This window comes from Natrix helvetica (assembly GCF_964273705.1).
Source record: "Natrix helvetica genome assembly, chromosome: 6".
Taxonomy (NCBI): Eukaryota; Metazoa; Chordata; class Lepidosauria; order Squamata; family Natricidae; genus Natrix; species Natrix helvetica.
The window spans coordinates 77,368,877-77,391,264 of NC_138553.1; the positions used below are offsets into that span (position 1 = coordinate 77,368,877).

The window sequence follows — 22,388 nt, forward strand, 5'->3', positions numbered from 1 at the left end:
GGCCTCTCCTTCACCATCTGTGTTTAAATTGAAACAAACAAACAAACAAACCTCTATCCTTCAGCATATAAAAACTTAGAATAACTTTATCACTTTGAATGTACACAAACCGCCCTACATTAAAATGAAATTTCGTCGCATACAGCTCTCCAAGGGTCACCACCTCCAATATACACAACATAAACATGACAAGAATATGAAAGAAAGAAAGAAAGAAAGAAAGAAAGAAAGAAAGAAAGAGGGAGGGAGAAAAAGAAAGAAAGAAAGAAAAAGAAAAAAGTAGAAAGAGGGATACAGACAAAGAAAAAGAAAGAAAGAGGAAGGAGGGAGGGAGAGAGAAAGAAAAAGAAAGAGAAAGAAAGGAAGATTGAGAGAGAATGAGAAAGAAAGAGAAAGAAAGGAAGAAGGAAAGAAAGAAAGAAGGCGGGAGAGAGAAAGAGAAAGAAAAAAAGAGAAAGAGAAAGACTGAGAAAGAAAGAGAGTGAATGAGGAAGAAAGAAAGAGAGAGAGAGAGAGAGAGAGAGAGAGAGAAAGGAACGAAGGAAGAAGGAAGGAAGGAAGGAAGGAAGGAAAGAGGAAGGCGGGAGAGAGAAGGAGAAAGAAAGAAAAAAGAAACAAAGAAAGAGAAAAGAAAGAAAGAGAAAGAGAAAGAAAAAGAAAAGAGAAATAGAAAGAAAGAACGAAAGAAAGAAAGAACGAACGAACGAAAGAAAGAAAGAAAGAAAGAAAGAAAGAAAGAAAGAAAGAAAGAAAGAAAGAAAGAAAGAAAGAAAGAAAGAAAGAAAGAAAGGAGGAAGCCGGGAGAGAGAAAGAGAAAGAACGAACGAACGAAAGAAGGATGCATATACCCACATATATTATAAAACTACACGGCTGCTGTAAACCTCGCATCATTTAATCCCTAACCACGATTCCTAATCCTTTAGGAGGGGGGAGGGGACGCGCGTGGAGATCCTCGCGGCGAAGAATTGCGCCCGCCCGTGTGGGGCTGTTTTATCAGGCGCGGAGCTTCCCCCGTCCCTCCTTTGTGCTTCCCCCGCCACCTCCCCGCACCTGGGATAGGAGCCACCCTATTTCCTTGCTAGGCTTCGTCCCGGAGAAGCCAATAAGCGCGCAGCTTTCCTGGCTTCCTGTCTCTCGTAGGTGTGTTCCTCCGTGGCTCACCTGAAAAAAAGTGAAGAGCCCGGTGCGAGGGCTCAGCCCCCCCCCCAACCCGGGGAAGGCAAGAAGGAGCAGGGAGCCGCCGAAAGCCTCCCCCCCCCCAGGGGACCCCAATGGACAGGCCGGCCTGGCCCCCAAGACCGAGGAAGGGCACCCGCTTCAGGTAAGTTGATCTGGAGCTCCGGACTTTTTTAAAACAAACAAAACTTTCGGCCAAGTTTGTCCCGCTGCCAAGTTTCCTGGGCTGAATCAGAGCAAAGAGACGCGCTGGGGCCTCGCGTAGGAATTCCAGGTGAGCTGCGGCGTCAGGTCGAGCCCGGAACCTAACTTTGTGGCAGGCAGGTAGGCAGTTTGCAGGGAAAGGAAGGGAAGGAAGGAAAAACCAGAGGGAAAAAAAGATTCATTCTTTCTCTCTCTGCCCCCCCCCCCTTTTTCAGCTGCAGAGACGCCCCCTCCCTCTTGTAAAGGGTTGTGATAAGGTGTGTGTTTGTGTCTCTTCCTTTCCTTCTGGGTGAATTTATCAGCAGTTCTGAGCTGGATCTCTTTTGCGGGAAAATTAAGACAAAACTTGCAATGCCGGGAATTCCCAAATTTGGGTGAGGATTGTCCAGGAATGTGCGCCCCCCCCCCCCACATCCGAAGGAGCTGTTTTCCAAGGCTCCTGAAACTTTTTTTTAAAGTTTGTTTTTACTTTTTAATCTCCTACATACATTTACAGGTTAGGGTTAGGGTTATATTCTCACGGTTGTTATGAACATTGTGTATTAACCATTTTGAAAACCCCTTTTTCCATACAAAAAATTCAAAGCTTAATTTAAGCTCCTGAAATTTAAGATGCCTTTGAAGACAGGTAGTCCTCGATTTACAGCGGTTCATTTAGTGACCAAAGTTACCAAAGCGGGAAGCCCTGAAAAAAGGGACTTAGGGCCATTTTTCACACTTATGACCGTGGGGAACAACATCCCTGTGGTTATGTGATTTACATTCGGATGCTTGACAATTGGTTCAGATTTACGATGGTTGCAGTTTGTGTGTGTCTGTGTGTGTGTGTGTGAATCATGTGATCTTCTTTTGCGACCTGTTGACAAGCAAAGTCAATGGGCAAGCCCAATTCACTGAATTGCTTTTAGCCATTTACCAATTCAGCTGCAGAGGTTCGCTTAACAAAGGTGGCATAGGAAAGTCGCGAAACGGGGCAAAACTCAACGGATTGCCCACTTAACAGCATCCATTCTGGGCTCAACTGTGGTCGTAAGTCGAAGACTACCTGGAGTCAGCAAGGGTGCTTCCGGGGTTCGAGATTTGGGGGGCTGCCAGCTCCTAGGGTGGGGATCAAGTTAGCATCTTCAAGTCTGGATGCAGAATTTCTGGAAAGATAATATTGTTGTCAGCCTCAATTGTTGTCTTCCTCCCCCAAGAAATGGTCCTCTTTTCTTTTAAACTTCTGAGGATCATTGTGAGGATGGCCAAGGGGTCATTGAGGACAGTCCCCAAGGCCAATGAACCCAGCTGGAATTCCAGACACCTCTGATGTTTAAATCCCGGGCTGCTTGTTAGCTGCCATCCTGTGGCTGGCTGTCGTTCCAAGGTGATGAATGCTTTCAGAGAGAGAGAGAGAGAGAGAGAGAGAGAGAGAGAGAGAGGGAGGGAGGGAGGGAGGGAGGGAGGGAGGGAGGGGGAGGGGGAGAGAGAGAGAGGGAGGGAGAGAGGGAGGGAGAGAGGGAGGGAGGGAGAGAGGGAGGGAGGGAGAGAGGGAGGGAGAGTGGGAGGGAGAGAAACGCTGCCTCTCACAGCCTCCAAGAAAGGGGATATTTGCTTTTTCCATTTCCTTCAGAGGCTCCTTTGAAATTATTTTCAGTGTGTAGTTCTCTTTTTTTTGCCAAGCGTGTGAGTCAAGGGTGAAAGGAAAGTGGACGGTGGATGGTTTCTCACCCCTCTGGTAGTTGATGGTTTCTCCCCCCCGCCCACAGCCCTTGTTGTGTGGACTAGTCCATCACTCCAACCACATTCTGAAGGCATCATCACGAGTCAAGACAACATGGAAATTTTGTTGACCTGGATTTAAGGTTCAGCATAATATCTGAACCCATCCACGTGTCTTTAAATCATCCATATTTCTTCTTTGATTCTTTTACTCGCTCTTCATATCAAGGGTGAAATCCAGCAGGTTCTGACAGGTTCTGGAGAACCGGTAGCAGAAATTTTGAGTAGTTTGGAGAACCAGCAAATACCACCTCTGGCTGGCCCCAGAGTAGGGAGGGAATGGAGATTTTGCAGTATCCTTCCCCTGCCACGTGCACCAAGCCACGCCCACAGGACCGGTAGGTAAAAAAAAATGAATTTCACGACTGCTTCATATATACGGTTAATTTTTGAAGTTCTGGTAATTCTCCCTAATTCTATAATATTACCCTTCCTCAAAAAAATAATTTAAAAATAATATATACTTGGCTGTTACTGGAGTATTCTAGCTCCAGAGAAGACTTTTCCAAGTTTTAAGGTACAAGTATGAAATACATCAAATATAATTGCACAGCTGCCATTTTCTACAGTTCTGTAATTGTGACCTTTCATTTTAATTATCCTTTTAATTTTATTCTAATTTTATTGGGTAGTTTTGGTAAGCTGGTTGGTTTCAGGCAGTCAGATAAATGTTAGGTTAATGTTGATTTTACTGAAGCATAGAGAAAATGATAAAACATGGAGGTGGCTATAAATGGGTCTAAATTTAATTAATTCAAGTAAGTCCATTTAAACAAGGATAAGTTTGAAACATTCTACGTTTAACAGAACTTTTAAATAGAACTTAAAATCCCTCTATTATTTGTTGATAACAGGGACGTATCACCTGGTAATTGTTACATCTATAAGTATTTTGTTGTTGTTAGCTGCGAAGTCATGTCCAACCCATTGCGACCCCATGGACAATGTTCCTCCATGCCTTCCTGTCCTCTGGAGTCCATTTAAGCTCACGCCGACTGCTTTGGGACTCCATCCAGCCACCTCATTCTCTGCCATCCACTTCTTCTTTTGCCCTCCATCTTTCCCAGCATGAGGCTCTTCTCCAGTGAGTCCTTCCTTCTCATTAAGTGGCCAAAGTCTTTGAGTTTCCTCTTCAGGATCTGGCCTTCTAAAGAGCAGTCAGGGTTGATTTTCTCTAGGACTGACTGGTTTGATCTCCTCGCAGTCCAAGGGACTCGCAGGAATCTTCTCCAGCACCAGAGATCAAAGGCCTCCATTCTTTGGCACTCAGCCTTCCTTATGGTCCAACTTTCACAGCCATCCATTGCAACTGGGAAAACTACAGTCTTGACTATACGCACTTTTGTTGGCAGGGTGATGTCTCTGCTTTTTGGTATATGGATAGGGAAATAAAGAAGCACATGTGAACGCAACCCAGTGAAGTGATTGTAAAATGTATGGAATTGTCCGTTTTTCGATATCTTTCCAACGCCTTTTATAAAAAGCTTTCCCCCATTTTTTTTCATTTAAAGTCTACTGTGAGAGCAGCAACTCAATTTATACACTTCTCTGCCACCATATTTGTTTACATTTTGCGTTGATGTTGAAACAAAGGCCATCTTTCCTGGGTTGGTTTTTGGTTGGTTTGCAGAATCAAAGCCAAATGGATAATTGGTGTGTTGTGGCTGCTTGTAGTTATTATTATTTTTTGTTTATGTCACAAGGTCTTAAACGAGGTTCTTTTAGAACTGGAGGCGGAAATGACGTAGTTGTGGCCCGCCAGCAGCCAGCAAAGATGGTGGCAGACTCAGACAGTGAGGAGGTTGGGAAGGAACATGGGCCAGTCCTGGAGTCTGGGGAAGGCTCTGATGAGGGCTCTGTGGCGGAGGCAGAGAGGGGGCCAGGGCCATCCAACAGTTATCAGTTGCCGTCGGAGATCAGTGGGGCAGAAGAACAGCAGGAGCCTGTTCCCTATGTGCACATGCGCAGAGCTGCCAGGAGAAGGGAACAGTTAAGGAATAAAGGCCAACTTGGGAGTAAAGGCACAGGTGGACCGTGAATGACCCTTCCCAAGTGGAATAAAGTGGATACAAAGTCTCACTGATACGGAGAGTAGAGAAGCAGTACTTTGCTTTTACAGAGGGACAAGGAGGATGGTTAGCTCGCCTGTCGAATTGACCTGTGCTAATTTCCCAATTTCAAGAGGAACAATTTGATTTGTTTATGCCGCGTGTACCACCAGGCAGGTACCAACAATTTGAAATAAACTCTGCTGATTAAAGTATAGGTTGAATACTTTTAAGATCCTAATTAATTTAAGATTCTGCCCCCACCCCCACCCCAAATCTACAACCCCGGCTTGTTTCTTAATTAAACAAGCGTGTTGTTTTGTTAAAATTGAAAATGCTGAGAATTTTAAAGTATACGTCTGATTGAACGTAGAGTAGGAGGTAGGGTCAAAAGACAAACTCCATTGGGTCTCTACCGAGTGGAATTTCCATTGTTTGGTTATGGTGCTTGGTTGTCATATCTGAATCTTTCAAGTTTCAGTGTAGTGCGTGTTTTTGATTTATTTATTTATTTATTTTTGGTCATTTGTCACTTTGTTCTCTGTAGAGCAGCTGACATTTTCCTGCTTACCCTTGCCTCCTCAGCAAGTTTTCCACAGTCCCAAGGGTTCATAGACCCTTGGGACTCATATGGTAGCATCTTCTGATTTTCTTCTGTTGGAGGAAACGTCCTTCTGGGTTCAGTTCCAAGTGGGGGAAAAGACACTGGAAACATGGGGGCTGCTTGGAAAGATGGATTTAATGGTGGGCAGGACCACATGGCTTGAGGTCCTGGGGAAAAAGGTGAGCACATGCTTCCAGATGTGGGGTGAAGAAGAAAAAGAGACTGAGATGCTGAAAGTCCCTGGTTTTGTGCCCTCTCTGGCCTTTGATCTTGAGCTTGTATTCTGATTGGTTGTCAGATTCCTATGGGGCCATGAAGGGACAACTTTGTAGGCTGTGCTTTGGTTGCATTGCTGGCTGGTGTAATTTTCCCAGATGCCTTGTGGTGAGTTTCTGTAGAAGGCTAATCCTTTGTTATGTATAATACACTGGCTCAGGCTTTAATGGCCCATTGACAAAGGTGGAGGCTATTAAAAGTGAGTCCGTCTCCTGTCTAAAAACATGTTTCTCCATTTCTTACCTGGGAAATATAATATCAACTGCCTTTTCAATATTTCCCAGGATATTTCATTTTTGTAGGAGAGGGGGGGGGATGTAAAGGATTTGAAGTCCAGACAGCATTACTACTGAAATAGAATAGCTATAGCACTTAGACTTATATACCGCTTCACAGTGCTTCACAGCCCTTTCTAAGCTGTTTACAGAGTCAGCCTGTTGCCCCCAACAATCCGGGTCCTCATTTGACCCACCTCGGAAGGATGGAAGGCTGAGTCAACCTTGAGCCTGGTGAGACTCGAACTGCCGAACTGCAGGCAGTCAGCAGAAGCGGCCATTTGCAATCTTCCCAGCCAGCTCCCAGAGAAGCTTGGATTTGTTTAATGGCCATATGATTCATTTAATGGCAGTGATTCACTTAAGCAGGGCCAAAAAAAACAACCAGTCTTACATTCAGGCATGGCTCCATTAACAACCTCTTCGCTTAACAATATTGAAGGTGAAAGGAGGAGTGATGTCAGAGGATGAGTTGGTTAGATAGTTGCCATTGATGCAATGAACTTGCATCTGGCCAAACTCCAGGAGACGGTGGGAGATGGAAAGGTTTGGCGTACTGGGCTCCATGGTTTTGCGAAGAGCCGTACAGGGTTTAGTGACTGAATAACAACAACAACAAATTGCTTAATCGTGGAAATTCTGTTCCCAATGTGGTCGTAAGTCGAGGACTTCCTGTGTTTTCGGCTAGAGCTATTCTGGGGTGAACAGGTTTTTCTGGGTTGCAATTCATGGCTAAGCAGGGTGCGTGGGTGTGCATTGGGGAGAAAGGGGTTGAACGCAATAAATCACCTCTTATTACTAAGGATGAAAATGAATGGCACGGCAGTTTTGGCCACCATGATATAAAGAAGATGTGGAGACTCTACAAAGAGAACAGAGGAGAGCAAGAAAGATGACTCAGGGTTAAAGATTTAAGATTAAAACATTAACAGACTGACATAGCTGGAAGGGACCTTATAGGAAGTAACAGTAACAGAGTTGGAAGGGACCTTGGTAGTCATCTAGTCGAACCCCCTGCTCAGTCAGGAAACACCTATACCATTTCAGACCAATGGTTGTCCAAACTCTTAAACAGTAACAGAGTTGGCAGGGACCTTGGAGGTCATCTAGTCCAGCCCCCTGCCCACGCAGGAGACCTGTACTAGGGATTCGAACCGCCGAACTGCCAACCTTTCTGATTGACAAGCTCAGTGTCTTAGCTGTTGTCCAAACCTCCCCGCTCAAGCAGGAGACCCTACACCATTTCTGACAGATGGCAGTCCAGTCTCTTCTTGAAAGTCTCCAGTGATGAAGCCCCCACAACTTCTGAAGGCAACTTCTGTTCCTGGGTTGATTGCTCTCACTGTCAGAAAGTTCCTCCTTATTTCTAGGTTGAATCTCTCCTTGGTCAGTTTCCATCCATTATTCCTTGTCTGGCCTTCGGATGCTTTAGAAAATAGCTTGACCCCCTTCTCTCTGTGGCAGCCCCTCAAATATTAGAACACTGCTATCATGTCTCCCCTGGTCCTTCTCTTCTCTAGATTAGCCATGCCCAGTTCCTGTAAATCATTCTTCATATGTTTTAATCTCCAGTCCCCTAATCATCCTGGTTGCTCTTCTCTGCACTTTTTCTAGAGTCTCCACATCTTTTTTATAGTGTGGTGACAAAAAATTATCCAAAACATATGACGAATGATTGCAGGAATTGTGGATATGTCTAATCTAGTGAATGGAAGGACTAGGGGTGACATGATAGCAGTGTTCTCATATCTCAGGGGTTGCTCCAGAGAAGAGGGGGTCAAGCTATTCTCCAAAGCACCTGAAGGCAGGACAAGAAGCAATGGGTGAAAACTAATCAAGGAAAGAAGCAATCTGGAACTTAAGGAGGAATTTCCCAACAATTAATCAGTGGAACCAGAAGTTACAAATGCTCCAACACTGGAAGAGGTGACTTGGTGGCTAAGACACTGAGCTTGTTGATCAGAAAGGTCGGCCCTAGTACAGGTTTCGAATCCCTAGTACAGGTTTCCTTCATGAGCAGGGGGTTGGACTAGATGACCTCCAAGGACCCTTCCAACTCTGTTACTGTTTAAGAGTTTGGACAACCATTTGTCTGAAATGGTGTTTCCTGACTGAGCAGGGGGTTGGCCTAGAAGACCTCCAAGGTCCCTTCCAACTCCGGTACTCTGTAGTTTTTACAACCCGAATAATGTGCTCTAATTTGTAGGCAGCGAGAGAGTGAGAAGAGGGTTAAAGAAAGTTCTAGGTTTCTCGAGGAATGACTTTGATGACTCTGCATTAGGAAATGGAAAGATGCATGCCCTGACTGGTTAGGAAAACACGCACAGATGCTTGTTTGCTTCTCGGTCAGATTGACCGAGCAGCTATCAAATACAAAATGCTTGTGGATGCAAAAGTAGGATCTCCCAAGGAAAGCCACTTTAGAGCTTATAAAGTCTAACAGCACTCAAATGATTTACAAACCGGTCCCTGGATTTACAACCATTGCAGCTTCCCCATAATCATGATCTACAGATCCCTCACATCTTGGACATAAATTGCGTCAACTTCTACCCTCAAAACCACATTATATAGGGCATTTACACACCAGAACAATTAGACACAAGGGCAGGTTTTTTTCCTGTCATCACTCTGCTAAACAACTAGTTCCTTCAACACTGCCAAACTATCTAGTGAGGCTGTATTGCTATTCTTCTTCTCATCCTTCCACGTATCTATCTCTTCCCACTTATGACTATAACCATGTTGCTTGTATCCTTACGATTTATATTGCTTTATTTGTTTTATATGATTTGATTGCTAATTAGTAACCTATGACTATCACTAAGTGTTGTATCTTATGAATCTTGATGAATGTATTATTTTCTTTTATGTACACTGAGAGCATCTGCACCAAAGACAAATTCCTTGTGTGTCCAATTATACTTGGCCAATAAAGAATTCTTATTCTACTCTACTCTACTCTACTCTACTCTACTCTACTCTACTCTACTCTACTCCACTCCACGCCCATCTCGCTTAAATGCCTTGTTTTACAATTCCAGTTGTGGTCGTAGGTTGAGGGCTATCTGACTTTTGGAGGAAGCTAATTGTCTTCAAATCCATCGGTTTGACAGGGATGTTTAGGGAGATAAGGGTGTGTTTCTTCACCTAGGAAGATCTGCAGCCTTTATTATCTATTCATATATTCGTTAAATTGCTACCGATATCAGTGGTGGCTAACTTCTTTGTCGAGGCGTGCCAAAAGCGGGGCGGTGCAGGGGGGGTCAGACATGCGTATGCCCACACCCTTAATGCAATGCCCTCCCCCCACACATGTGCTCAACCCCCCACATGCACGCGCACATGCCTCACTGAAGCCTCTGGACTTCAGGGAAGCCTCCAGAGGTCAAAAAAACAGCCAAAAACCAAGGCCAAAAATCAATTGGCCAGCGTGTATATGTGCGCTGGAGCTGACAGGGCAACGCCTCACGTGCCCTCAGAAATGGCTCTTTGTGCCACCTGTGTCATGCGTGCCATAGGTTCTCCGTCACGGACCTGTATGGTTACTTTTTTATGGGTGCCTTGTTTATCCCAAGCAAAATGGAATCTCATTTCGGGTGAGGGAAAACCAACAAAAGGCACCAAAAATTCATGAGAACGGGCGGACCGAACTCTGTAACGTGTTAAAAAAAAACAATACCTTTAAATGTATAAGAAAAAAAATCCATGTTTTGGAGGTTTTTTTCTAAACCGAAGTACACTTTTGCACGAAGCTGTACCTTTAGCTTTCCTCTTGCTTTACTAATCCCTGATGCTTCCACTTGCCCACGAAGAAGAAAAAAAGATTGTCCCACAATTGCCAAGTGTGACTTTGATGTAAATAAATGGAGCTGGAAGCAGACTAGTGCATCGCTGAGCTGCTGAAAATGGCTAATTAGAGGGATGAATGAATCCAACCAACCAGCAAAGCTAGTTTGAAACTAGTCCTACATTCGTGGGAGGTGCAGAAATTCCGGATACAGTCACTTGAACCTCATTAAGGAAGAAGGTGCAATCTCTTCATTTTTAATTAAGGTTGTTGGAAAGAAATGATATAGAAGACTTTGGAGACCCAGGAGCACCTGCGGGATAAATAAATAAATCTGTTCCGGCCCGCCAGCAACCAGCAGAGCTGGCAGCAGATTCGGACAGTGAGGAGGTTAGGGAGGAACATGGGCCAGTCCTGGAGTCTAGGGAAGGCAGAGGGCTCTGTGTCGGAGGCAGAGAGGGGGCCAGGACTGTCTGACAGTTATTAGCTGCCTTCAGAGTCAGACATCAGTGGGGCAGAGGAACAGCTGGAGCCTGTTCCCAGTGTGCACATGAGCAGAGTTGCCAGACGAAGGGAACAGCTAAAGAACAAGGGTCGACTTGGGAGTCAGGCCACAGGTGGACAACGAATGGCTCCCTCCGGAGGAAATAAGAGAGGAGCGAAAGGGGAGTGGAGTTTTCAGGAGACAATTAGTTCACTTCATTGGTTCGTGACTCTCCAAGACTCCTTGCCAAGTTCTGCAGATATCGGCCTGGCAGCTCTCCAAGCCAGATAAGGTCTGTGACTGTAAATCCTCCCTTGAAAGACTTTGCTGGATGTGAATGAGCAGAACTCACAGGAAATTAATAAAAGGGTTTTTTGTTGGGACCAGGACTTTGCTTCAGGCTCTTGGGAAGCCTTGGTCAGAACAACTCCTGGGTTTCCAGTTTGAATTCAGGTTTTTGGTTTGTTAATCTGTAAACCCCTCCTAGTTCAGCATCCAAGAAGAGACATTTTCTCCCACGGAGCTCCCATCTGTCTTGAAACATCCATTCAAAAGGGCCGGTGAGGTGAGACGAAATGAAAGGGATCAGTGGAGGTTTATCTTTAGGGGTCTCCACAAAGCGTGGTAGAAAAAGTCAAAATGGTGGCCGCAATGATGCCGTTATTCTTGAGGGCAATATAACACTCCTCTAACAACCTTCCTGAGGTGAAGGGCACCCTTTGATGCTGTTCCAGATTATGCGTATCTGGGTTTATTGTGTCTGCTTGTGCGTTGATTGTTCCATCTGGTTGGTGTTTCAACCTCCCAGAATCTTTTGAAATGGGCATTATACAACCGATCCTGTACATAACATTGGCTGCTGTCTACAAAAGAAACAAACCCAAAATGAAACAACAATATTTGGAAACTATTACTTCACGGGAAAGAAACAGAGGACCTTATGCAATTCTGATTTTTAAAAATGCTACACATTTTTGGTAAGGCCACACTTGGAATCCTGCATCCAGTTCTGGTCGCCACGATGTAGAAAAGACTTTGAGACTCTAGGAAGAGTGCAGAGAAGAGCAACAAAGATGAGTAGGGGACTGGAGGCTAAAACATACGAAGAATGGTTGCAGGAAACGGGTATGTCTAGTTTAATGAAAAGAAGGACTAGGGGAGACATGATAGCAGTCTTCCAATATATTCCAATTCCAATCCAATAGGGATTACATCGTCTTCTTAATGTTGCAATATCTCAGGGGTTGCCACAAAGAAGAGGGAGTCAGACTATTCTCCAAAGTACCTGGATAGTTCTAAGTTGGTTCTCCCCTTGAAGGGTTTCCACCCGTTGCTTCTTCTCCTGCCCTCAGGAGAAGCATCTTCTGATTTTTAAAAGTGCTATACAGGGGCCAGTTCTTGACTTACAACCACAGCTGAGCTCAAAATCTCCATTGCTAAGTGAGTTGTTCAGTGAGTTTTGCCCCCATTTTACGACCTTTCTTGCCATAGTTGTTAGATGAGTCACTGCAGTTCTTTTTTTTTTAATTGAAAAAGTTTTATACAAACAAATTCCCCCCCTTTTTACCCCCCCGACATATAATATAGATCACATACAAATACCATACCCTCTTCCCTCCCCCCGTCTTAAGATAAGTTTCTCATTCAAATATTGTACCCCCTCACCTCCCAACAATCATAATTTAAATTTCTCTTATAGTGACAATAGCCCATTAACCCCATCTTCTAAATTAATTATACATATATATTTCCCCACCCTCCACCCTAACCCTCTCCCCACCTTTCAATCAAACCCACCCCCCTGGCTTCCGCTATGCACCACTCCAGTAATTCCAAACATCCCATATGTTATTTACTCTGTTCATCTGTCAGTCTAAACATTCTTACCTAAAGGCTACATAGTACTTTCTAGTCCGATATTTATTCTGTATATAATCAATCCATTTTACCCATTCCTGTGTATAATTCTCCTGCTTCTGAGCTTTTAAGAAAGCTGAAATTTTTGCCATTTCCGCAAACCCCGCCACTTTCTGAATCCATTGGTCGATTGTCGGTAAGGAATCTTTTTTCCAGTGTTGAGCAATCAACAACCTAGCTGCTGTAACCATATACAAAACCAATTTTGTTTCCCCTTTAGTAAAATCCTTAATTATACCCAATAAAAACATTTGCGGAGTAAATTGTATTCAGTCACTGCAGTTCTTAAGTGAATCGTGCGGTTGGTAAACGAATCTGGCTCCCCCCCCGCCGTCAACTTCGCTTGTAGGAAGCCAGCTGGGAAAGTTACAACCGGTTATCGCTGACCCCCAAGGACAGTGTAACTGCCCTAAATATATTCCAAGTTGCAAAGTACTCAAATTTTGATCACCTGACCATGGGAATGCTGCAATGGTTTTAAGTGTGAATACCATCATAAGTGACTTTTTTCAAGTGGTCAGTAAATCAATCAGAATAGAGCTGGAAGGGACCTTGGAGGCCTTCTAGTCCAACCCCCTGCTCAAGCAGGAGACCCTATACTTGTGATGGTGAACCTATGGCACGCATGCCACAGGTGGCTTGCAGAGTTCTCTCTGTGGGCACGCGAGCTGTTGCCCCAGCTCAGCGCACATGCGCACATCTCCCGCCGGCCAGCTGATCTTTGGGTCTATTCCGTGCATGCGCGGGGACGGGGTGCAAGCAGGGGTCGTGTGTGCATGCACAGGGGGAAGGGAGATCGTGGGGGGGATTGTGCATACATGCGCAGAGGGAGCATGGGCAGTTTGCGCATGCATGCACGAGGATCATGCGTGCATGCACAGGGCACGGAGTGATGCACGTGCATTGCAATATGGGTGTGCGCGCACACGCTTTCTGCACGCAACAACAAAAAGTGTAGCCATCACTGCCCTATACCATTTGAGACAGGTAGCTGGCCACTCTTTTCTTAAAAACCTCCAGTGATGAAGCCCTCAAAACTTCTAAAGATGAGCAATGAATAATTAAGAAGTGAGGACTACCTATATTTATTTTAGGACAAACAGGGAGTAGCCCAAGGAGATACTTCCTCTGTCTTTCTCTCGGATGCCCTGTTTTTTTTTCCTACTAGGTGTTCCTACAACCCCCTCACTTTGATCCTTCCGTTTCCTAGATTTAATGACAGTTTGATGTCATGCGTAAGGCTCCTCGCTGGAAAACACGAGACGGTGAATTCCAGTCCCGCCTTGGGCTCAAAGCCAACTGGGTGACCTTGAGCCAATCATTTACTCTTTTGCCCCAGGAAGAAGGAAGTCAGAGCAAAATTACTTCCGAAACTTGGGCAAGAAATCCGCCTGGACTAGTCCAGGCAGTTGCCAGTCCTGAGTCAAAAGGCAGAAAAAAGAGGCCTGTGGAAGGAAATTTTGGACGGCAGTTTTATCACTATGTCTGGTTGAATGAGAAATTTATTTATTTTTATTTATTTTATTAAACTTCTAGACCGCCCCCTCTCCCTGAAGGGACTCGGGGCTGTGTACAGGTACAAATTTAAAAACCATACACTCGAAATATACATAACTAAAATTGAATTAAATATCCCCTGTACAAATTTATAAAAATTAAAAACTTAAACCTTAAAACCAAATCATAAAATTTAAAAATACAAACTGAGGTGGGAAAGCTGGAATTAGGCCAGGCCGGCTAGGTGAAACAGGTGGGTTTTGAGTTTCCGGCAGAAGGAGCGGAGGTCCGTAGTCATTCTAATGTCAGGGGGAAGGTCATTCCAGAGGGTTGGGCCCATCACAGAGAAGGCCCTTCTCCTGGGCGTCGCCCGCTGGCACAGCCTAGTGGACAGCACCCGGAGGAGTCCCTCTCTGTGTGAGCGGATCGGCCGAAGGGATGTATGAATGAAGCCTGTGCTGCTGAAATGCATTTCTCAATGAATTTTTGTGAGATATTTCAGGGGGGGGGGGAAATAAAATCAGATGAATTTTACTTTTCTTGAGATTCTCCGTTCCTTAAATGTAGCTTTTAAGGCCTGTAATAACTCAATTCCGTCACCAGATGGCTGCAGTTACATGGGTTTGTTTCTCCCCCTCTGGGAAAAAAAAAAGCTGTCCGTCAACAGTGGATTAATATATACTTTTAAAAGCAATCAGTGCTTCAACATTCAAAAACACGGATGTGGTGTACCTTAAAGGGACTGACCAAAATGTCTGTTGCTGACTTGTTCATTCTGAAGTTCACCAACCCATGCAACTGGATTTTCACGAAAGCGAATTTACTCGGATTTTTTATCACCTCCTGTCCTCTTGTGCAACAGCAGCCCCCCCCCCCAAAAAAGCTAATACAATCATTGGTTGTATAAACAAAGGCATCGAATCAAAATCATGTAGAGTTTTAGTGCCGCTTCGTAAACTTCAGCAAGGCCACACCTGGATTATTGCATCCAGTTTTGGTCACCACCTTACAAAAAAGATGTTGGGACTTGGGGAAAAGTGCAGAGAAGAACAACTAAGACGATTAAAGGTCTGGAGACAAAAACATACGAAGAACGGTTGCAGAATTTGGGTTTAGCTAATCTGGAGAAGAAGAAGAAAAGGACTAGTGGGGGGACATGATCGCAGTATTCCAGTATTTGGGCGGTTGCAACAAAGAGAAGGGGGGGGTGTCAATTTATTTTCCAAAGCACCAGAGGGCAGAACAAGAAGCAATGGATGGAAACTAATCAAGGAGAGAAGAAACCTGGAATTAAGGAGAAACTTCCTAACAGTGAGGGCAATTAACCAGTGGAACAGCTTTGCTTCAGATGTGGTAGGTAGCTTCATCGCTGGAGGTTTTTGAGAAGAGGCTGGGCAGTCACTTGTCTGAAATGTTATAGGTCAGTGATGGCGAACCTATGGCATGCATGCCACAGCTGGCAGGCGGAGCCATTTCTGAGGGCACGCGAGGCGTTGCCCTGTCAGCTCCAGCGGGCGCTGGCCAGATGATTTTTGGACGTTTTCCCCTGAAGCTTCTATAGGGCGAAAAAAACGCCCAATGCGCAAACCGGAAGTTCAGGAATGGACTTCCAGTTTGCGGGTTGGGCTGTTTTTTGCCCTCCCCGGGCTCCTAGAAAGCCTCTGGAGCCTGGGGAGGGCGAAAAACAGACCCACTGGAAGTCAGAAAATAGGCCATTTCCAGCCCCCAAACGGCTTCGGGGCAGGGCGGGGAGTCCGTTTTCACCCTCCCTAGGGTCCAAGAAAACCATGCGCACATTTGCAGGGTAGTGTGTGTATGTGTGTGGGTATGTGTGACACACACATGCACGGGGGGCATTAAATTATGGGGATGAGCAGGGGGCTGGACTAGAAGACCTCCAAGGTCCCTTCCAGCTCAATTCTGATTCTGATCCTGACTTCACAAACAGCAGAGGCTCCTACCCTCCTGCTCGCCCCCTATCCTCCTCCCTCCCTCCCTCCTTCCCTCCCCTGCTATTTTATTTATAACAATAAAAAGGGAGGGAGGCAAAGCTTCCTGCCATTCAGCTTCCGAGGCTGCAGGAAAAGGAATCGATGCAATCTCCAGTTTGCATTCATGCAGGCTAAATGCTCATTAAACCAGGACGCTTTGTTTTGCACCAAAGAAATTACCTGATACGAAGGCCTCACTGCTATGAATTATTTCTGTCCCCAGGGATGAGTGACCCTTTAGAGTCCCACTAGCCTCTTAAAAGGTATGACGGACATTTGGGGTCTGTTGCCAGAGCTTCTTCTGATAACAGAATAACATCGTCAGAAGGGAACCTGGAGGTCTTCTAGTCCAACCCCCTTTTCTCAGGCAGGAGTTCCTATCCATTCCAGACAAATGGCCGTTCAATCTCATCTTAAAAACCTCCAGGGATGGAGTATCTACACCTTCTGGATGGAAACTGTTCCACTGATGAATTGTTTTCATTGTCGGGAAATTTCTCCTTACTTCAAGGTTGCTTCTCTCTTTAATGATTTTCTATTACTTCTTGTCGTGCCCTCAAGTGCTTGGGAGCATAGATTGTCCCTGTTGTGGCATGCCAGCAGCCAGCAGAGCTGGCAGCAGATTCGGACAGTGAGGAGGTTGGGGAGGAACGTGGGCCAGTCCTGGAGTCTGGGGAAGGCTCTGATGAGCGCTCTCCGTCAGAGGCAGAGGGGGACAGAGCCATATGCCAGTTCTCAGCTGTTGTCAGAGTCAGTGAGGCAGAAGAACAGCTGGAGCCTGTTCCCAGTGTGCGCATGCACAGAGTTGCCAGACGAAGGGAACAGCTAAAGAACAGGGGTCAACTTGGGAGTAAGACCACAGGTAGATGATGTATGGCCCTCCCAGAGGAAATAATAGAGGAACGAAAGGGGAGTGGAGTTTGCAGGAGACAATTAGTTCGCTTAATTGGTTCGTGACTCTCCGAGACTCCTTGCCAAGTTCTGCAGATATTGGCCTGGCAGCTCTCCAAACCAGATAAGGTCTGTGACTGTAAATCCTCCCTTGAAAGACTTTGCTGGATGGGAATGAGCAGAATTCACAGTCAATGAATAAAAGGGGTTTTTGTCGGACCAGGAGTTTGCTTCATGCTCTCGGGAAGCCTCGGTCAAAACAGTCCCCCTGTTTGTGCTGGACATACAAATATTAGAACACTGCTATCATGTCACTCCTAGTCAGTGGTTGGCGTTGCATACTGTAACAACCGGTTTGAACCAGAACACAAAAATGTGAGTTTGTGCATATGCGCAGCAGGAGATAGGGTGATTATATAAGACGGGAGAGCATCGGGGTAAGTGGGCGGGCCGAGCCATTGGTTGGAATCACCGGTTCAGAGCATGCTCTCCCCGGCTCCTTCTTTTCTCCCGACTAGCCAAATCCAAATTCTGCAACTCTTCTTCATACGTTTTAGCCTCCAGTCCCCCAGTCATCTTTGTTGGTCTTCTTTAACTTTTGTCTTCAACTTTTCTTGCCAGTTTAGGTTCCCCAGTGGCAGGCGTGGTCTGGAAAGACCTGTGGGCTGTCACAATTGGGCAATCACAACGTGAAGTGCGCATAAAAAGCAAGCAGAGCTATTGGATTTCTTTGACCACAGATGAGGAGACCCTTCCCTGGTGGTCTCCTACCCTGTTTAGCCTATCTGTGGCTGATACTTCTCAGGACTGAAAAATATGGAATGCAGCGTGCCTAATTTACAGATGCATGCAGATAGGTTCCTATTTTTATAGTTTACTAAAGCTGTGGTGTTTTTTTTTAAAATCTTCACACACAATACAATTTTCCTTTTGTGCAGATTTGTCTTGCCCTAGTACACGGGTGAGCAAACTGCGGCTCTGGAGCCGCATGCGGCTCTTTTATCCCTCTGCTGCGGCTCCCTGTCATTCAAAATATGCATCACAACTGCCAATACAATACAATAATACAATACAATACAATACAATACAATAGTAGAGTTGGAAGGGACCTTGGAGGTCTTCTAGTCCAACCTCCTGCCTAGGCAGGAAACCTTAACCCGTTTCAGACAAAGGGTTATCCAACATCTTTTTAAAGACTTCCAGTGTTGGGGCATTCACAACTTCTGGAGGCAACTTCTGTTCCACTGATTAATTGTTCTCACTGTTGGGAAGTTTCTCCTCAGTTCTAAGTTGCTTCTCTCCTTGATCAGTTTCCACCCATTGCTTTTTGTTCTACCCTCAGGTGCCTTGGAGAATAGCTTGACTCCCTCTTCTTTGTGGCAACCCCTGAGATATTGGAACACTGCTATCATGTCTCCCCTGGCCCTTCTTTTCATTAAACTAGACATACCCAGTTCCTGCAACCGTTCTTCATATGTTTTAGCCTCCAGTCCCCTAATCATCTTTGTTGCTCTTCTCTGCACTCTTTCTAGAGTCTCAACATCTTTTCTACATCGTGGCGACCAGAACTGAATGCAGTATTCCAAGTGTGGCCTTACCAAGGCATTATAAAGTGGTATTAACACTTCACCTGATCTTGATTCTATCCCTCTGTTTATGCAGCCTAGAACTGTGTTGGCTTTTTTGGCAGCTGCTGCAAACAGCTGCTGACACCCATTGGCAGAACACGATTTATTGAACTCTTTGACCCCAGTAGGCCAACCATGGATAAATCCAAGAAAAGAAAAGCTTCAGAAGAAAACAGAACGTTTAATTCAACTACATATGATAGTTCTGTGGCCACTCAGGAAATAGTCAGGCAAGGGAAGCGTTTTGTGGCTCCTGGTGTTTTCTTTTCTGTGGGAAACAGGTCCAAATGGCTTTTTGAATGTTTAAGATTGCCGACCCCTGCCCTAGTAGAAAAGAGAAGTTTACAATAATTTTTATAAACACTGTGTCGGAAGAAATATGCATCTGGTTCAGTTCCAAGTGGGGAGAAAGAAACCGGAAACATGGAGGCTGATTGGAAAGATGGTTTAATGGAGCATTTGATTCTGGGTAGCTGACACATGGAGTGGAGAATGAGAGTTATTTATACCTCTTTTGGGCCTTGCCCTTGAGCTTCCTGTTCCTGTGGCAAGGGCATATATCCTATTGGTTGCTCTCAGGCTCCCATGGGCTAGGCAGGGGTCATAGCTGATTTTGTAGGTTATCTGAGCCAAGCTTGTTTGAAGCTTGGGCTGATGCAGTGAAGAAGGGGCTTTGTTGTGCAGTTTCGGTTGTGGCTGAATGGCTTTGCCCTGAAGGATAATCCCATCACCCTGGAGCTGAAGGTCTTTTCTTTAGTAGATAGGCTGGCCCAGTCCTTCTCAATGAGCATCAAATACCTGCTGGGGGCCAGGAGCTGGGGCTCTGAGTTTCTGTCTCCCTTAAGTTTCTATTCTCTATCAGAGGGGATGCTATTGTTTTTTCCAGTTTTGTGCATATATGTCCCTGGCCTCTGTTATGATGTGTAACATGATATATTGTATTTTTTTACAGTAATTTCCTCTTAATTTCCGCCTAATAAAAATAATTCTGGTTTTGAATCTATTTGTTGTTTGGTGATTTCCTCTAGCCACCTTCGTATCTTTGTCCAAAATTTCTTTGCTTCTGGGCTTGTTCACCACATGTGGAAATATGTTCCTTGCTTCTGTTTACATTTCCAGTATTCCGCTGGACTGTTTGGGAGCATTTTCGCTATTCTTGCTGGGGGCAAGTGCCAACGATAAAACATTTTATATAAATTTTCTTCATATGCTGCCGACATTGTTAATTAAAAAAAAAGTGTTAGAATGTGCGGAGATGGATAGGCTTACAATGAAAGTAAAAGAAAGGGGGAAAATGGAATACTATTTGATTTGGGACACATGGTATAATTGGTTAGAGAATAGAAGTAAAGATCAAGAAGGTTAAAGTAAATTAAGAGGTGACAACAATGTAATAAATATATATATAGTGTTGTAACTATAGTAATGGCATATTGTATAAGATAGATACATACCTAAAAGGAAAGGAAGAATAATGTAAACAACTTGTACATACATATGAGATATACCGATACCGGAACATTGTAAAGATTGAAATTGTAATACGAAATGAAGAAAATTGCTTGATAATTATTATTTTTTTAAAAAAGATTTCTATTCTCCTTTAGTGGAAATTTAATATTCTGCCTTTTTAATATTTCCTAAAATATTTCATTCTTCTAGGAGAGGTAACTTTCTACAACTGTTTATACCCAGCCATGGGCGATAAGGACAAATAATTCAACCAGCTATTTTTTCCTTGACCAAACAAATGTTTCTCCAAAGGGCTCCAGCCTAGGATTCCCAAACCAGCTTGCTAAACAAGCAGAGACTTTAATGACCTGATTAACTCAGTGCCAGTGAAAGCTTCAGGCCGTGATTCCCTTTTTTTTCCATTAAAACATCTAGTGCATTTGTTTCTGAGAACTGGCCAACTTGTTTATACAGCAGTGGCTAGAAAGAATGCTAGCGAAGTATATGAAATTAATCAGCTCTGAAAGTCTTAAGAAATTGCAGCGTTGATGCGGCCCCTCTGGATGAGGGGGGAATTTTTTTTTTTTACTCATTATATCTGAGGGCAGCTTGAAGTCAAAAATTGGATTTTTCTAACTTTGCTGTACTGAACATAGAACATAGAATAATCAGGTTGGAAGAGACCAGTGACGTGTGGTGAGATTGATGGCTGGTGAGGCCATGATGTCATCGCAATCAGATTTACAAACATTAAAATCCCTACAAATTATCTTATCCAATATTTGATTGGCAGCAGTTAACGGGTTAGGTTTAAAGTCTCACATCAGCATTCTTTACACATACTGTAGCACACGAAAAAGCACATTTAACTGGAAAAAAAATGAAGTTATTGTGGGTCTTACCTTTACTTATAAATGAAGTCCATCCGCCGCTCTTTCTGAACAAAAGCATCTATAACTTGTTGGTAGAATTTTTCATTGTCTTCTTTTAGTTTTAAAAAGTCTCCCTCTCTCGATGGCGATCGCGGCCAGGGAAGAAAGTCGTCCTTGGTGTCGTCATGTTCCGTGGCTGTCACTTACTCTGCTGCCGCTGAGTCACAGGAAGAACGAGCGCCCTCTACTGTGAGGCAGGAGAACTGCGGGCCTCACCTAGTCTGACTTTTTAGGCGTTTTAGGATCGCTCAGCACAAGAAACACAAGAAAATGGCCTGAAAAATGGTCCCCAAAACAGCCAAAAAACAGCCTGAAAAAGCCCAAAAATGGCCCGAAAAACAGTTCAAAAACAGCCTGAAAAAGCCCCCAAATGGCTCCAAAACAGCCCAGAATGGCCCGAAAAACAGCCCCCAAAACACCCTGAAAAATGGCCTGAAAAACAGCCAAAAAGTGGCCCCCCAAACGGCCTCTTTTTAAAGCTTTTTTGGGGGGCATTTTCTGGTGCTCTGGTGCCAGTGAAGGCCAGCTGGCCAGCGTGAATGTATGCACTGGAAACCAGAAGAGAAGCTGGCGATGGCACGCGTGGTCACAGAAGGGGGCATGCGTGCCACAGGTTCGCCATCAGTCCTAGACCCTTTCAGACAAATGGTTGTCCAATCTCTTCCTAAAAACCTCCCGTGTTTGGAGCACTGGAGGGAAGCCGTTCCACTGATGAAGTGTTCTCCCTGTCGGGAAATTTCTCCTTACTTCTCAATTCTCTCTCTCTTTTTAATGATCTTCCATCTATTACCGTACTTCAGGGGTGCTTTTCACTTACCTCCCCTACCGGATCGCAAATGGGTATGTGCGTGCTTGCTCACTTCACTCGCACGCACCCCATCCACGCATGCGCCTGGCCTTTCCCGCATGCGCCTTGATCAAAAACCATCCCTAAATAGGACAAAATAGCGCGACCCTTGGTTTCCGCTACCAGTTCGGGCAAACTGGTCTGAATCAACAGAATACCATCTCTGCCGTACTTTAGATGATGAATAACCTTTTTTTTAACAAAAAGGTAATTTTTTTAATTTAAAAAATAGCTTTTATTAAACATTTTTACCTTTAAAAACAAAAAGAAAAACACAACAAAAAGGAAAAAAACAAGAGAAACATAAAGTTGTTATACAGCCTTCTGTATTGGCATTTATGTTCAGCCTTTGTAGTTCTCCATTCTCCATTGCCTTTCCTGTTGATTTTAACTTCTCTAACAGTGTAAAATCAGTAGTAATAACACTTGTAATAATATTGATTGTTCATATCACCATTATATTTACATTGTAGTCAATACTTTAAGTTTGATAGTAATTGGTAACTTTGGTTAATTTTTATTCAGTACTAGTTTAGGAAAAAAAACACAAACAAAGACTTCTATTTCCTATTTTGGCTTGTGCTTTCTAGCCACTTATAAATTCTATTCCAT

At 44.4% G+C, this 22,388-nt stretch overlaps 1 protein-coding gene across 1 annotated transcript in view; it reads left to right on the forward strand.

Moving 5' to 3' along the window:
- Positions 1 to 1,177: 1,177 nt before the first annotated feature.
- LOC309394577 (uncharacterized protein) overlaps positions 1,178 to 22,388 on the forward strand; it is a 78,930-nt gene continuing 57,719 nt past the window's right edge. The window contains exon 1 of the mRNA XM_081957945.1: positions 1,178 to 1,324. The gene's annotated coding sequence lies outside the window, so the exon portion shown is untranslated. The remainder of the gene's footprint in view (positions 1,325 to 22,388) is intronic.